At 44.8% G+C, this 14,603-nt stretch overlaps 1 long non-coding RNA gene across 5 annotated transcripts in view; it reads left to right on the top strand.

Moving 5' to 3' along the window:
- The window catches only part of LOC112551739, a 67,070-nt gene that overhangs the window by 34,323 nt on the left and 18,144 nt on the right, over positions 1–14,603 (top strand). The window contains exon 4 of one of the 5 annotated variants that reach the window (XR_003096049.1): positions 5,677–6,373. The exons of 2 other annotated variants lie outside the window; for them this stretch is intronic. This is a non-coding gene — a long non-coding RNA (uncharacterized LOC112551739). Of the gene's footprint in view, positions 1–5,676; positions 6,374–14,603 lie in introns of those variants that run through there. 2 more of the 5 variants (XR_003096052.1, XR_003096051.1) reach the window with 2 other exon arrangements.

Genomic DNA, 14,603 nt, shown 5'->3' with positions numbered 1-14,603 from the left:
TGACCCCTCCCCCAGCCCCCCTGACCCCACCCACTCCCCAGCTCCTACATGGCTGCCTCGCCCACCCCAACTCGGTACTTTAAAGAAAAGCCCCAGTGCTCACCAGGTGCTGCCAGGTGTGGGGAGGTGATCACCACTGCCCCACAATTCATGGAGGGGCTCTACACGAGCCCCCCCACACACCCCCTCTTGCTCCCCCAGACCCCCATGGGTGCTCTGCCTGGGCCAGCTCCGGCCCTTTAAGAAAAAAAAAAAAAAACAAGAGAAGTCCCAGGACTCATGGCTCCTTCAGCAGCCTTGGGGCTTCAGGGGCTCATGCAGAGCCCCCCACGTGGCAGGGGGCAGTGGGGGTTGCCCCACCGTCAGCAGGAGTGGTAAGTCTGGAGGTTTTTCAGGTTTTTTTTTCTTAAAGGGCTGGAGCTGGGGCAGGTGGGGCACCCGTGGCGGGGCTGGGGGAGCAAGCAGGGTCAGGGGGCTCATGCAGAGCCCCCCACACAGCATGGTATGGTGGGGGGCAGTAGGGATCGCCCCCCACCCAGCAGCACTCGCTGAGCCAGGGATTTTTTTTTTCCCCAAATGTCAGGAGCTGGGGCAGGCAAGGCAGCCATTGCCAGGCTGGGACAGCAGGTGTGGGACGACCTGGCCTGGCTGATTCGGAGATTCGGCAGCAGCTGAATCTCAGAATAAGATTCGGCCAAATCAATTCGGAACAGTGATTCAAATCACCAAATCGAATCACTGTCCTCCAAATCGGCCGTATCCAAAGCGAATGCTAGCTACTTTGCACAGGCCTACTCCCTTCTCCAAGATAAAATATAAACACACTATCTGAACTGTAATGAATTTAACCTGGGCTTTCTTATCAGATGTCACCCAGCTTCCTTAGGCTTCTTTGGAAATCCAGACCCTACTCTCAAGGGTCTGCTTGGAGCCAGCTGCTCGAAGCCACTTAGGAGCACCTTGGACACCTGCCTGTCAGAGATACCATTCATCCATCATGGGAAAAGAAGTCCCCCTCCACTGACCTTAATGAGAAGCTAAACTCTGCTATTAAAAAGTGGAGAAATAACCAGCTCTCAAGTCAGATGGGGTTTACAATCACTGCCTACATTCCTCCATGCTCTCAGGAAGGACACGCTGTGGGTTAGCTTCCTGATTATCCTGAGATAAGCAAGACAAAATACCATACAGTACTTGCTAATGAGCCAAGGCTTCATTTGCCAAAGCAGTGTTATTCGCAGGAAGTGGGAAGTCTCTCGTCAAAGGCCTAGAGTCTGGTGTGCACCGAGCACCTGGGCTACAGCTGCCTCCAGCTTTAGTTAACACTTGTGTCTTAGTGTCATCTGCTCCAGTCAGTGCCCAAACTGTTCTCATAGTAACGAAGGGGCAGGGGTTGGATTACCATTGATATTGCAAATAGAGATGAGGTGCTCTAATCCAAAAGGGAAAAAGAGTTTCATTTCTTTTGCTCCTGCTAAAGTTAGGGAAGAGGACTAAAACAAACATAAATGAGCTACTAGTTATTATCTGCGTAGCTACCTGCAAGATAGTACTTGCAAGCTAGTTCACTTGAGATTCTCATTCACTTGAGACTCCTATTTTACTCTTTATTCAGTTTGCTGTTAACTTCATGGATTGCTGGAGATGATACTCTTCATGCTCCCAGCAATCAGTGGCCCTTGGTAACCGGTTTCTAGTTCCCAGGCACGAGGATTTGGGCATGATTATTTAGACCAACGGAAAGAAAGCTGGGGAGGAGTTAGGTAGGAAAAAAAAAAACATGAATGCCCAAACCAGCTCCTCTGGCAACTGCCTTCCCTGTCACAAGCAGCTAGCGCAGAAAAGCAACACATATTTTTGACCGAGACACCAGGGCCATATTATACCCCAAGTCTTTGTACAAATTCTAACTTTGTGCTTTGGGAAGATCCTACCCAAGTCTGGGAGGAAGAAAAGACTGGTGTGATAATGAGACCACACACAAATTCATCAATCTCAGGAAAGTGAAGCCAAAGACGGACCTGCCAGAGGATGAGGATTGCATTTACACTTACATTACTGGCACAGGTGGTCACTCAGCAGCACCTTGCAGAATTACAACCAACTTCCTTACTTAAATGGGACTTTCTAAAGCTAATGGGACTTTGGCTTAAATATAGAATGGGCAGAGTGTCTAAGATTCAGGGGTTGAAGTTCAGAAAGCTTTTCACTTTTCACTTGTACTAATTGAGTTTTTAGTTTATTTTAGTTTATTGGATCAGTTTCACTTTTGATGTTTAACTGGCTGATGCCTACCATGAAAAAACATAGATAAAGGTGTTTTAAATCACAACTGCCTAACATCCGAGTAGTATCGCATCTTGCTCCTATCTCTGCAGTGCTCTGTTTTAGAAGCTGGAAAGGAAACTGAAGAAGGGAGAAGACATGGCTGACAGTTTTTCTCTGTAGATGCAGCAACAGAAAAGGGGACGAGAGAGAAAAACAGACATGGGGCCAAATTCTCCACTCTTACCACTTTTACTGTGGTGTGACACCCTTGAAAACTGGCGGAATTACACCGTTGTGACCCAGCTAAGAGAATTTGACCGTACTATTTAGAATGGCCCCTCAACTCTTTTACATTATTAAGTACCAGCTGCTAGCCTTTGTATAGGATGTGTAAGTAAATGCCATATCCCCAATCTTTCTTTAATTTCTATGGAGGCAGGATGAGCCAAGATTTCAATGGGTTCGCTGCACGAATGACACACAGGTCACCCAGGGAGACTGTGGCAGCCCACACAGTTCCACAAATAGGGAAAGTATTGGCATGTAAGGGTGCTCCAGTGGGTCACCACTGAAGAGATGCATGGCTTTCTCAGCTGAGGAAACACTGAGGCCCTAAATGAGTTCATCTTGGCTAAATCAGTGTGTCCTATCCAGCAGAGGACTGCACGAATGCAAGCCAGGTGAGACTGTTGTCGCACACCCAGCACAGTTCCAAACCTGGAGGATGCAATTGTTTAGGATGTTGTCACATGAAATTAATGTGAATGAATAAACTCCAGTGTATATCGTGCCAGAGTTTGTTGCTCCTGAGTGCCGCATCTTCATGTGCGCCCTGTAAGGCAACACATTGAGCCGAGTTGGAGCAGCCCCGGCTTGCAGGGGGCCCCAGAGATCAGCCTGCCACCCCAGGGCTACTCTGACCCAGCTCAGCATGCTGCAGAGGGGCTGGCTGGGGCATGAGGATGCTCCAGTGCAGGGCCAGCCGGCAGGCAGCCCTGCACTGAAGCATCCTTGTGCCCCAGCCAGCCACATCAGCGTCTACATGTGCATTGCTGCATACTAAAGAATGCTACTGCAAGATAGTACTTGTATTTACTGTATTAGATGCAGCCACTAAGTACCAAAACCTATCCTTAGCAAGACTTTTTATGGCAGGAAGTCCATAATTAATCTCAGGTTAGGGAAGGAAGTCAAACCACAGATTCTTAGCATGCATCCTTTTCGTGTTTGTGAGCCTGCAAGGTTCAGGGCCCCATTGTTCTAAGAATGGATCCTAGGCACTATGTTAATAGAAATAATTAACAACAGCAATACAATACAGGTCTGGGTACTGAATGCAAATACTGTGGTCTCTTGATGCTGTATACTGCAGGGTGACAGTAGCTAGGTGCAGGCCTGAGGGGTTGTGTGCGTGTGCGCACATTTATTGCATGGCTCATCCTGATATGTTCAGCCTCTCCAGCCTGTGGTTGAAGCCCTGCCCATTGTTGTACAGGAGAGAAGTGCTTAATTTAAAGCCATCAAGACAAAATAGGGATTTTTTTCATCTTGCAGGGTCAGACATCCCTGCAGCTCAAGTGTACTGTTACTGTCCAGAATATAGCAGTTTTCTCTACTTTCAGAGATGTAATGAAGGTGCTTCTTTAACATATTTGACAGTGGCCTAATTTCTAGCATTAAAGAAATGGTTTAAGTTTAATGCTGCACAACTACCATGAATATGGTCTAGTGGGATGAAATGTAAAATATTTAAATAACATTTTTTAGGTCACCTCTTTTAGTGGACCAACTGTGTAGTAGAGTTAAACCATTTCTGGACCATCATGGCAACCACACCATGCTTACACTACCAGTTATTTAAAGTACATTTCTAGTATGAATATATTTCTCTATCCTTCTGTAACAGGAAACCCTTGCACTGTTACTGGATGGTGGTGTGGCCACTTTAAGGACACGGTTTTTGTAGCACAGACACATGCACAGGCAACCAGCAGAGCAGGGGTTCAGGAACAGCCCTTTGGTCAAGTCAGCCAACGGTGGAGGCACATGACCAGGAAGGGGCAGGGCTTTAGTAGTATATAAGCCAGAGCAGGAAGTTAGACCTGGGAAGCAGCAGGGTAAGGAAGCCTTGCTGTGAGATGACTGCCTGACAGGGAGCTTTGGAAATGCAACCAGAGGGACCCGATTCATGATTCAGAAGAAGTGAGATAGTCAGCCGATGGGCTGGGTGTTTGTGTTACTGCCAGAAAGCTTAAGTTTATGCTTGGGTTTAACCGGTGGTTTGGATGGGACTAGAAAAGGGGTGGCTTGGAGATCCCATTGGTGTCTGTGGGGCACACGATTGCCTTGAGCCCTGCCAGATTCAAGGTGCAGACAGGAGCCAAGGAGCCCAGTACTGCTCTAAAGTGGGGGGTCAAGGGGCCCAGAGCCTGAGAAGGGCTGAGATAGCCCAGAGAGGGGCAGAGCTTGGGGCCATGGGGCCCAAGGAGGACAGAGACTTGAGAGCCTATGAGAGGCAAATGGGACCAGGGAGCCTGCACCCCGACTAGGGCAGAGATAAAGGTCCTGGGGGGTGAAATAAGGGCTGAAGCCAGGGTCAGAACAATAGACCTTGGCTAAGGGACCAGCTAGAGTGCAGGGGCAGAAGCTGAGAAGACTGAAGCCCCAACAAGGGAGTAAAGACCTGAGCTGGCCTAGCTGCTTTGGGAGCAAGTGTCCCATTGGATGTGTGACATCTGCAAGGCATGAGCGTGACTATGGAGCAGCTTAATGCCCTTAAGGCAAGCAAGGTCAAGAGAGTCGGCCACTGGAGAAGAGAGGGCACCATAGGTGTCAGTCTCTGTGGGCAGCCACCCTTTCATTAAGTTTCTATCAAGGCATGGCAGGCAGGAAAACAAGATGAGACATTGAGAGAGGGCAGAGAGAGAGCCTAGCACGGATGCATCACAATGGTCCTCAGGCACCTAACCTGTTACACCTTCCTATATCAATCAACCCAATTCCCTACAACAACAACTGGATTCTTACACATCTCTCACTTATTAAAAATATTGGAGTTGATGGCAATTTTCTCTTGCATCAGAAGAACCTCTTCTAAGACTTAACAAAAGTATTTGTGCTTCATGTACGTAAAAGAAACTGCTCAGAAAAAGCAACGCAAACATTTGTTCCAGGTGAGAAAATAAACTAATATGTCCTTTGCTATAAAAGGAAATCAGATGTACAATCTTTGCTTAAGGGTTAACCATAAATTCCTTGAAAATACACTTAGCAAGACAGTGGTGACCTGTAGCACTTTGAATGCATGTGTTTTTCCAATATTGTCTTGCCACCCCTTAAAGAAAAAAGTATAAATATACCAGGTTTTAATTATCCTACTCTATTTCCAATCCCTCATTGCTATTTCAGCACTGAATTCAAGAAGAAGACTGTTAATACCGGTCTGGGAGCTGCCATAAGCTCAGGAAAAAGTGTGTGTTAGTGACAGGCCAAATTCTGTTTCCAGTTCTACAGATGAAGACTAAAGGCTTGGGTCTTCATGGATAATCCACTAGATTGCCCTCCACAAATTGTCATAGACTGTCTGGAATAAATACTTAATCTATACTATAGGGCTGCCACCACCTTAACTAAGCGCAGTCTAGGTTTCTGGTGTAGACATAGCTCTGCCACCAAAACCATATCAGAACTTGCAGTTCTTTGGGGGATGAAAAGTTCTGTACAAGAGATAGGCATTAGTATATGAAGGGCCATTGTTGTGAAGGGACTGAACAGTATTGCTTTACATTTGGGGATATGAGGTTGCCTAATGAGGAGAAAGTTTCAGAGTACAAAATTCAGATCTGCCTCTCAATTTTTTGGGAAATTTGGCAGATAATGCTTATGATTTCATAGGCCAATAGAGGCCTGCTGACCCTTAAATTGTCCATTTAATGACAGTTTGGAAAAACTGTACCATATGATTTCAGAAATTCATCCTGTGCTACTAATTAGGAACAGTCAGCAGTGATTCACCAAGGCCGAGTCATGCTTGACCAACCTGACTGCTTTCTATGATGAAATAACTGGTTCTATGGATGTGGGGAAAGCAGTGGACAGAAGGAAATTTGACTTCAGCAAGGCGTTCAACACCATCCCCCACAGCATTCTTGCAAGTAAGTTGAGGAAGTATGGGTTGGATGAATGGACTATAAAACAGATTGAAAGCTGGCTGGATTGTCTGGATCAACAGGTAGTAATAAATGACTCAGTGTCTAGCTGGCAGCCAGTATCTAGTGGAGTGCCTCAGGGATCGATTCTCAGGCTGGTTTTATTCAACATTCATTAATGATCTGGAAGATGGAGGTGCACCCTCAGCAAGTCTGCAGATGACATCAAGCTGGAGCATGTAATAGTTACACTGGAGGGTAGAGCTAGGATTCAGAGTGACCTGGACAAGTTGGAGGATTGGACCAAAAGAAATCTCGTGAGGTTCAACACATGACAAATGCAAAGTCCTGCACTTAGGATGGAAGAATCCCGTGCACTGGTACAGCCTGGGGACTTACTGGTTAAGCAGCAGCTCTGCAGAAAAAGACCTGAGGGTTACAGTGGACAATAAGCTGGATATGAGTCGACAGTGTGCCAAGAAGGCTAATGGCATCCTGGGCTGCATTGGTAGGAGCATTGCCAGCAGATCAAGGGAAGTAACTATTCCACTTTATTCAGCACTGGTGAAGCCACATCTGGAGTACTGTGTCCAGTTTTGGGCCCCCCACTATAAAAAAGATGTGGACAAGTTGAAAAGAGTCCAGTGGAGGGCAATGAAAATGGTTTGGGGGCTGGGACACATGACTAATGATGAGAGGCTGAGGGAACTGGGTTTATTTAGTCTGGAGAAGAAAAGACTTGAAGAGGGGATTTGATAGCAGCCTTTAACTACCTGATGGGTGGATCCAAAGAGGATGGAGCTGGACTGTTCTCAGTGGTGGCAGATGACAGAGCAAGGAGCAACGGTCTCAAGTTGCAGTAAAAGAGGTTTAGGTTGGATATTAGTAAAAACTCTCTCACTAGGAGAGTGGTGAAGCATTGGAATGGGTTACCTAGAGAAGTGGTGGACTCTCCATCCTTGGAGGTTTTTAAGGCCCGGCTTGACAAAGCCCTGGCTGGGAGATCTAGTTGCAATTTTCCTGCTTTGAACAGGGGTTGGACTAGATGACCTCTTGGGGTCCCTTACAACCCTCATTTTCTATGATTCAGTGACACTTATATGAATGTTGTTTATTCTCTCTGCTTGTCCTGAACACAACATAAAAATGATATATCACACTTGATCTTCTGAATTGGAATTTATTCATGTGTTTTCCTTTAGCGATGTTATATTAGAAGAATTAGTCTATTGTGAAAATTACTGTTTCCAGTCATTTACTACTACAAGAATATGTCCCAGAGGTTCTGGCTGGATTGGTTTGATTCTAAATCTTCTACATGTCACATATTCCATCCGGCATGATCCTGGCTCATAACAACAGTATCCCGTTCTTTCTTGGAAATTATTGTTTATACTTTCAGGGGCTAACTTGAGAGCCTGGAAGAAGCTACTTTCATTGAGCTGATTCAGCATACTCTCAGACCTTCATTTGTTGATGTGCAGTGTTGTTCAATACCCTTTCTTGCCAAGGTTGATTATTGGTCAGTTTTGCTACATCTATTTTAAAAGGCTGTTCACATGCTTCAACCTTTTAAAGGAAAAATGTTGTCAGTGGAGATCATTGAACCAGCCCTCAGGGCACTGGTAATTAAAACAGCATTTTTAGCTCTGCTATACATCTTTGTAGGTCTTACGGAGTCACCAGTGTTGCTGTTGTTCTCTGACTCCATTAGTGTTGTTTGGGGGTTAGGTGTTGCCAGTCATATCAGGCTTCCTCGTTTTGGATGATCTGTGCGCGCACGTGTCAGGATATTGTCTGTGCCCCGTAGAAGGAGTCTAATGACCCCTTCTGTGAACTAGGACCTCCCTTCCTAAATTTATCTGCCATGCATAGCTAACAATACTTAGCTATGTTATCCAGTAGAGAGGCTATTATAGGATATTAATAACTCACTGTGATTGTGAGAAATATTAAATAGTATTATTACGGTAGCATAAGAATGATGTTGTAGCTGTGATTGTCCAGAAATTATATGAAAGGCAAGTATTTCTTTGGGTGATCTCTTTTATTGGACTCACTATGTAGTTGTGATGAAGAATGTCTTTCATTTGAAAACTTGTCTAACTTCAACCCAACTACACAGTTGGTCCAATATCACCTTAAGAAATCCTTGCCCCTCAGAATATTATTGTTACATTTTAAGAGATCTTAGGGCATTTCTTAGGAAGGATTATTTTTTTCTCCAGAACAATTGAGGTTTAAGGAGGGAGTAAACACAGGTCAAGTCAATGAAGATTATAGAAAACTATTGTCTAAACCCTAAATAAAGACATATAGTCCTGCTAGTCAGAAACTTTTTTCCCCGCTCATATCTTTTCTTTCAACTCTAATACAATGAATTCAGGGGAGAATATGAGCTAATATTGTAATAATAAATAGAATAATTTTTCATTTTCAGTGCAGACATTCTCAAAAGGTTGCAGAAACATAAATTAAGTTAGACTAATTATCTCTCTCAGGTGGGAGGGTACTAGTGGGTTTCTGTATTGTACATGGGGAAAAACAGACAAGCAGTTTCAGCACCATTCACAGAGCACCCACGCAGGGGCTTCTTTTCCAATGACATGAAGTACGTGCTGAAAATGAAACGGGCTTCAGAGCTTTCTTGAACTGGGAGCTAAGAGCAAAACCTGCACAATTCCAGCCTGGTGCTTTCACTGCTCTTTTCAGTGGATCACAAACTAAGATAGTTCCTGGGATCACGTGGTGTGGGGCCTGGGGCACAGCTTTGCACAATTACAGTGCCAATATGATGCCTGTTTTTCTTCGTTACTTTGCACTGGCAAACATAAAGCAGGAAGGCCCTTGAAGCTTCTTGCATGCAACTGAGAGGCGAAGCACTGCATGGGCCTAGGAAATACTATACACAGCAGAGTAGAGAACAGGAAGGAAAATGTCACTGAGAGCAATTTTTTTTTTAAAAATACAGTGAATCAGGGTTCATAAAGGCTTCTGAAAACCCTGAGTTTAGATCCACTTTAAGCCATGACCAGAATGATTTGGGTGGATTTGGGTCGTTTTGGCTGAGTGTCCTGATGATTCCTGTATTTCCAGAGAAGCATGGCAGTAGGAAAAAAAAGAGAGAGGGCAGGATAAAGGTATCTTGGCAGATTTGCAAAGCCTCCATTTCTGGCCTTTTCCAGTCATCGTAGCAGCAGTTCACCAGAACTAGCAATTATTGTTAATAAATGAACAAAAGAAACAATATCCCTCTGATATCAACCATTCTGCTGCACAGAAGGGAGGAGAAAAAAAGCTGCTGGTGAAAGGCAGCACGAAGAAGGGCAACAGCAACTTCAGTTCTCTTACTATGAGCTCAGCAATCCCCTTCTCTGCCACTCCACCGCTCCACACAGCGGGGGACAGCATGTTTCCACAAATTTCCCAAGACTACAAAAGGTTACAGCAAGTCCTTTCCCCCAACAAACTTCATTAGCTGGCTTCAAAGAAAGTTGAGACAGTTGATCTCTTTGTTGGTCAGGCATCCAAGTCAATGCAAACTAACTGCACGTACAGAAGTTCCCACTGTCCATCTGAGAAGAGTCAGAGCCACTGGGCATTGAGCAATTGGAAAGTCTGGTCACTTCATTTAATTGTCTGAAGAGCAATCGAGTATCCTTGAAAAAGCAGCTTTAATTTCAGATGCTACAAATGTGAGCAAAATAGTCCTTTGGACTAAGAGAACAAAAAGCTGCTCCAGGGATTCTCCACAGAAAAAATGCCAGAACTGACAAACTGTTTGCAGTGCTCAGTGCCATTGGCAAGATTTCTGTAAGTATCATGGAAATGTGAATTATCCCACCGACTCACGGGGAAGCAGCAGGAGGAGACAACAACTTTCTTTGCATTTGTCAGGGGATTACAAATAGTGTTCTCTCTCTTCCTCTCCATCTGAAATTGTTGGCTCAGAGGCAGGAGTCCAAAGATCCATGTCTGCTGCTTGAGACAAGTGTGTCTAAAGCCAAGAGAATGACATTTGCATCCTAGTGCTTGCAGTTAATTAGCTCTTTTATATTAAATGTTCATCGCTCCAAGAAATCCTGATTCTTAATACCAGGAGTTATGGACAGGAACCAAGGGGGGTGAAAGGGGTTGGTCAAGAAAGTACAAATAGAGGACCCATCACTCCAGCGAGACAGACGATAGCTGGCTCACAAGTCTTAGTTGGGCTCCAAACACTTTTTTGCCCTGGGTATTAAACAAGTGCTCCCATGTCAGCTCTGCTGACAAGATCAGGTGCAAAGTAGTAGTCACCTCACTCTGACGATACACTATGGGACTTTCTGATGATAGAAATGAATAAGTTATAGAGGAAAGTTAAAACCCCTTAACTTCTTCAGGTTGCGAAAAGACCACTTCATTAGGACAAAAATCAAACTGTACAGGAAAAAAAAAAACAAAGCAATATTAGCTGGAAATATAAAGCAAAATAACAAGGGTAAAAAACAGAAACAGGCTCCGTATATTCCTTAGAAACTAAAGCTACTTCAGGGTATGGTATAGGAGATGCAACAGAGCAATCCCTCATGCAAAATAAAATACTCAGGGAAAAAGCCTTCTCAGCTTTTAAATCGGCTTTTTCTGTTTTACCTCCTTTGTCCTTCTTAATACAACCCAGGCAATATTCATCAGAAGTAATTGCTCATCATAAAGAAACAGATACAGTGCTTATAAGATCAATTATACAGTGCTTCAGTTATATAGTGCTTCAAATTCGTGACCCTTCAAAAGGTCAGAAGGAAAGAAAGCAGAAAAATACATGCAGAGGCAGCAAATTACAGCAGAACATAAAGCAGAACATCTGACAGTGGCAGGCAGTAGCAAGGCACCAATTGCACAGTTTGTTTGAAATTACAAAGCAAGTAAGTAGCTGCAGGGGACTGCGAGTTGTTGCCATTGTAGTAGCATTTTTTTAAAATGACAGATGCATGCATTTGAAACCCCAGCCTGGCGAAACTCTCTGGCATGTTAGCTTACAGACCCAAGAGGCCAGCAAAACCAGTCGTCCCCAGGAGACTGCAGTGCAATTAGCACGCTGCTGGCCTTTTCAGCAGCCATTCAATAAAACGCACTTCTGACAGTACTTTGTCATGCTGGTACAAATAGAGGGCAACACGGGATTTCAGGACTGAACGAGCCAAAAAAGGTCAGAGTCTATCGTGCTAAAACTCCACCCATTTAGTTTGCTCATTTCTTCTTGCAAGCATGAGCTCTTGTTTCGTACCAGTACAAGATCACAATAGCTAGGTGTTTGGGAAACTCAAAACCCCATTCTTTAGCATTAATACCAGGGCCTCCCACAGGAGGAACCCTAAACTAAGGTAGAGTTAGGCCATGGCCCTGTGAGCTCCAGATGCATTGCCCAGTCCTGGGAGAGAGCTAATGCTGGCAGTACCATTAGGAGAAAGGCTTCTGTCAAAGTAATCCCCTGTACTATGCTATGAAGTCCAAAAAGAGACATGTCCTCTTAGCCTTCTATGACTCCGTGTCTCTTAAGCCAACCCATATACTCTGCCCTTGATGGTTAGGCACCACAGAGCAGGACTTCACAGAATTTCATTTACTATCCACTCTAAACAGCAGGGGTTCGAGTGGCATTCACATAGGTCAAGGATGCAAGGTGGTGGGAGGGGAAGTAATGCAGCTTTGGCTCCCTTTCTTTCAGGTCTCATCTGAGCTCAATTTCAGAGAAAATGACTTTTCAGTAACACTGGTTAATGAACACATAAAGTAGCATTCACAGTCAGGAGCTAAACAAAGTCTGCTGTTGACAGCATCTTCTTCTTCCTCCACATCAACATGCAAACCATGTCTCAACATGCAGTATACCTTGTCACAACCACAGAAAAAAGGCTGTATGCTCTCAGTAGAGCTAGCTATATTAAAAACAAGAAAAGTGCTTCATTAAGGGATAACAAGTCAAAATTAAGAAAAAAGCAGATGGTAGGCAGTCCAGTTTCAAATTATTCTCAATTCAGTAACAGAGCACAGCAACTACTTTTGTTACCCTGTCCACATATACATGTATTTGTTCGTTTGATGCATTTATGTTCAAATACCTTGCATAAGGACTCAAAAGATAATGATTAAAGAGTAAATAACCCAAGGGTGAAAGAATGAGAATGTGACACAGGTCCAAAGATTTCAACAATAAATGCCACCCTGTTGCTGAAATGGAAAGAGTTTTCACCTGAATGTCATGTTCAGACTAGGTAATTTGTCCACCCAGCCAGGTCTTGATATTTATCTTAAGATATCCATCTGTGGTAGAGTATAGGTGTTCTTCAGTCAGGCCAGGGACAGAAATTACACATAAACCAGTACAAGTGGTTGGAAACCAGTTTAAATCTATAACACAACAGAAATTCAGTGCACATAAGCCACTTTCAAAAAGTTTAAGATAAACCTGGATAGACATAGTACTAGACGTAACATGTTAAATGGCTGTATTGAATCTCTGTTCCAGATCCCCTCCAGATTCAAGGTAACTCACAGTCCCCCAGCATCCCAGGATGCTTTGCCCCTCCTCTGCAAATCCCCACAGGGTAGGCGGGCTAGCCTTGGCCCAAGTTGTCTGCTCCAGCCAAGAGACGTGCTCTAGCACCCCTGGCTTCTGGTACCACTGCAGGCATGTGGCTGCATTTCCAGACTCAAAAGTGAATGTCTGTTCACTTGCATATTGGTTTTATCTACACAGCTTAAACTAACCTGCGAAGATTGAATCCATTCAGCCTCCGGCTTTTTGACTGTCTGAACTTAGCTACTCTCCCCTTTAAAAACTGATATAGGGAAGGAAGAAGACCCCACACCTCCACAGGAGTACAGAAGACTCAGTCTCTCACTTTAATGCAGGAACTGCTGTTGTGCCTGGTGCTAGGTCTGCAAGTAGCAGGGAAGACCGCTACTTGCTGCACACCCGCATGAAAGCTAGGCACAATCTGGAAAGACTGTTACAGTTTACTAGTCTGAAATGTGTGACAGCAAACAACAACACGCAACAATGCAGTCACTTGTCATTCATTAGGGCCTTCCTCTGTTCATTAATTCATTCACTCCCACAATTGGAATCTGTGTCACTGAGTATTCTTGAGCTGAAGAGGCACCGCTCATTGACTCAAGAGCACCAATTATAAACATATAATTTCTAGTCGTGACACCAAACTTAGCATGAATAGGGGCAGTTATTTATAGGGGCAGCCTGTTTATACATGCTGTATGATAAAAAATGAAAGCAGTGGAAACAACTACAAAAATAAATGGAAGGAACGTCTGTATATGGAGCACTGCCATGTTCCCTTTCTGCTGAGCAAAAGCATCCTGAGAGCACCCTGAGTCTTGTCACCATGTTAGGTAGGGAGAAGTGAAGCAGTTCAGCCTCTCTGAGGTAGAAAGGTTGCAGGGAACCCGTCCAAGACATTTGAAAAAGTTGTTCAATCAGCAATCCCCTTCTTGCCTGGAGGATCTCCATCATAGTTTCATAGTAGCTAGGATCAGGAGGAACATGAACAGATCATCTACCCTGACCCCCTGCCACAGGGAGGAATGAATGCTGGGTTCACAAGACCCCAGACAGGTGATCATCCAACCTCCTCTTGAATTTGCCCAAGGTAGGGGCGAGGACCACTTCCCTGGGAAGTTGGTTCCAGATTTTGGCCACCCTAACTTTAAAAAATTGCCTTCTGATCTCTAACCTAAACCTATTCTCCATCAGCTTATTACCATTGTTCCTCATCACCCCAGGTGGTGCTGGGGAGAAAAGATAGTGCTCTGCCTATTTGCTGTTGATCTCCCCTGATGAGTTTGTAGGCAGCTACCAGGTCCCCCCTCAGCCTTCTCTTGCTGAGGCTGAACAGGTTCAGGTCCTTCAGTCTCTCCTCGTAGGGCCTGTCCTGCTGCCCTCTCACCAAGTGGGTGGCCCTCCTCTGAACCCTCTCCAGGCTGGCCACATCCATTTTGAAGTGCGGTGCCCAGTACTGGACGCAGTACTCCAACTGCGGCCTGACCAAAGTCGCACAGAGGGGAGTGTATCACCTCTCTGGACTGACTTCAGATGCACCTTTGGATGCATGACAAGGTATGGCTGGCCTTGCTGGCTGCAGTCTGGCATTGGCGGCTCATGTTCATCTTGGAGTCAATAATGACTCC

The sequence above is a fragment of the Alligator sinensis genome, unplaced genomic scaffold (genome assembly GCF_000455745.1).
Source record: "Alligator sinensis unplaced genomic scaffold, ASM45574v1 scaffold349_1, whole genome shotgun sequence".
Classification (NCBI taxonomy): Eukaryota; Metazoa; Chordata; order Crocodylia; family Alligatoridae; genus Alligator; species Alligator sinensis.
The sequence above is the reverse complement of the archived record's forward strand: the minus strand, read 5'-3'. Positions and strand labels throughout refer to the sequence as shown.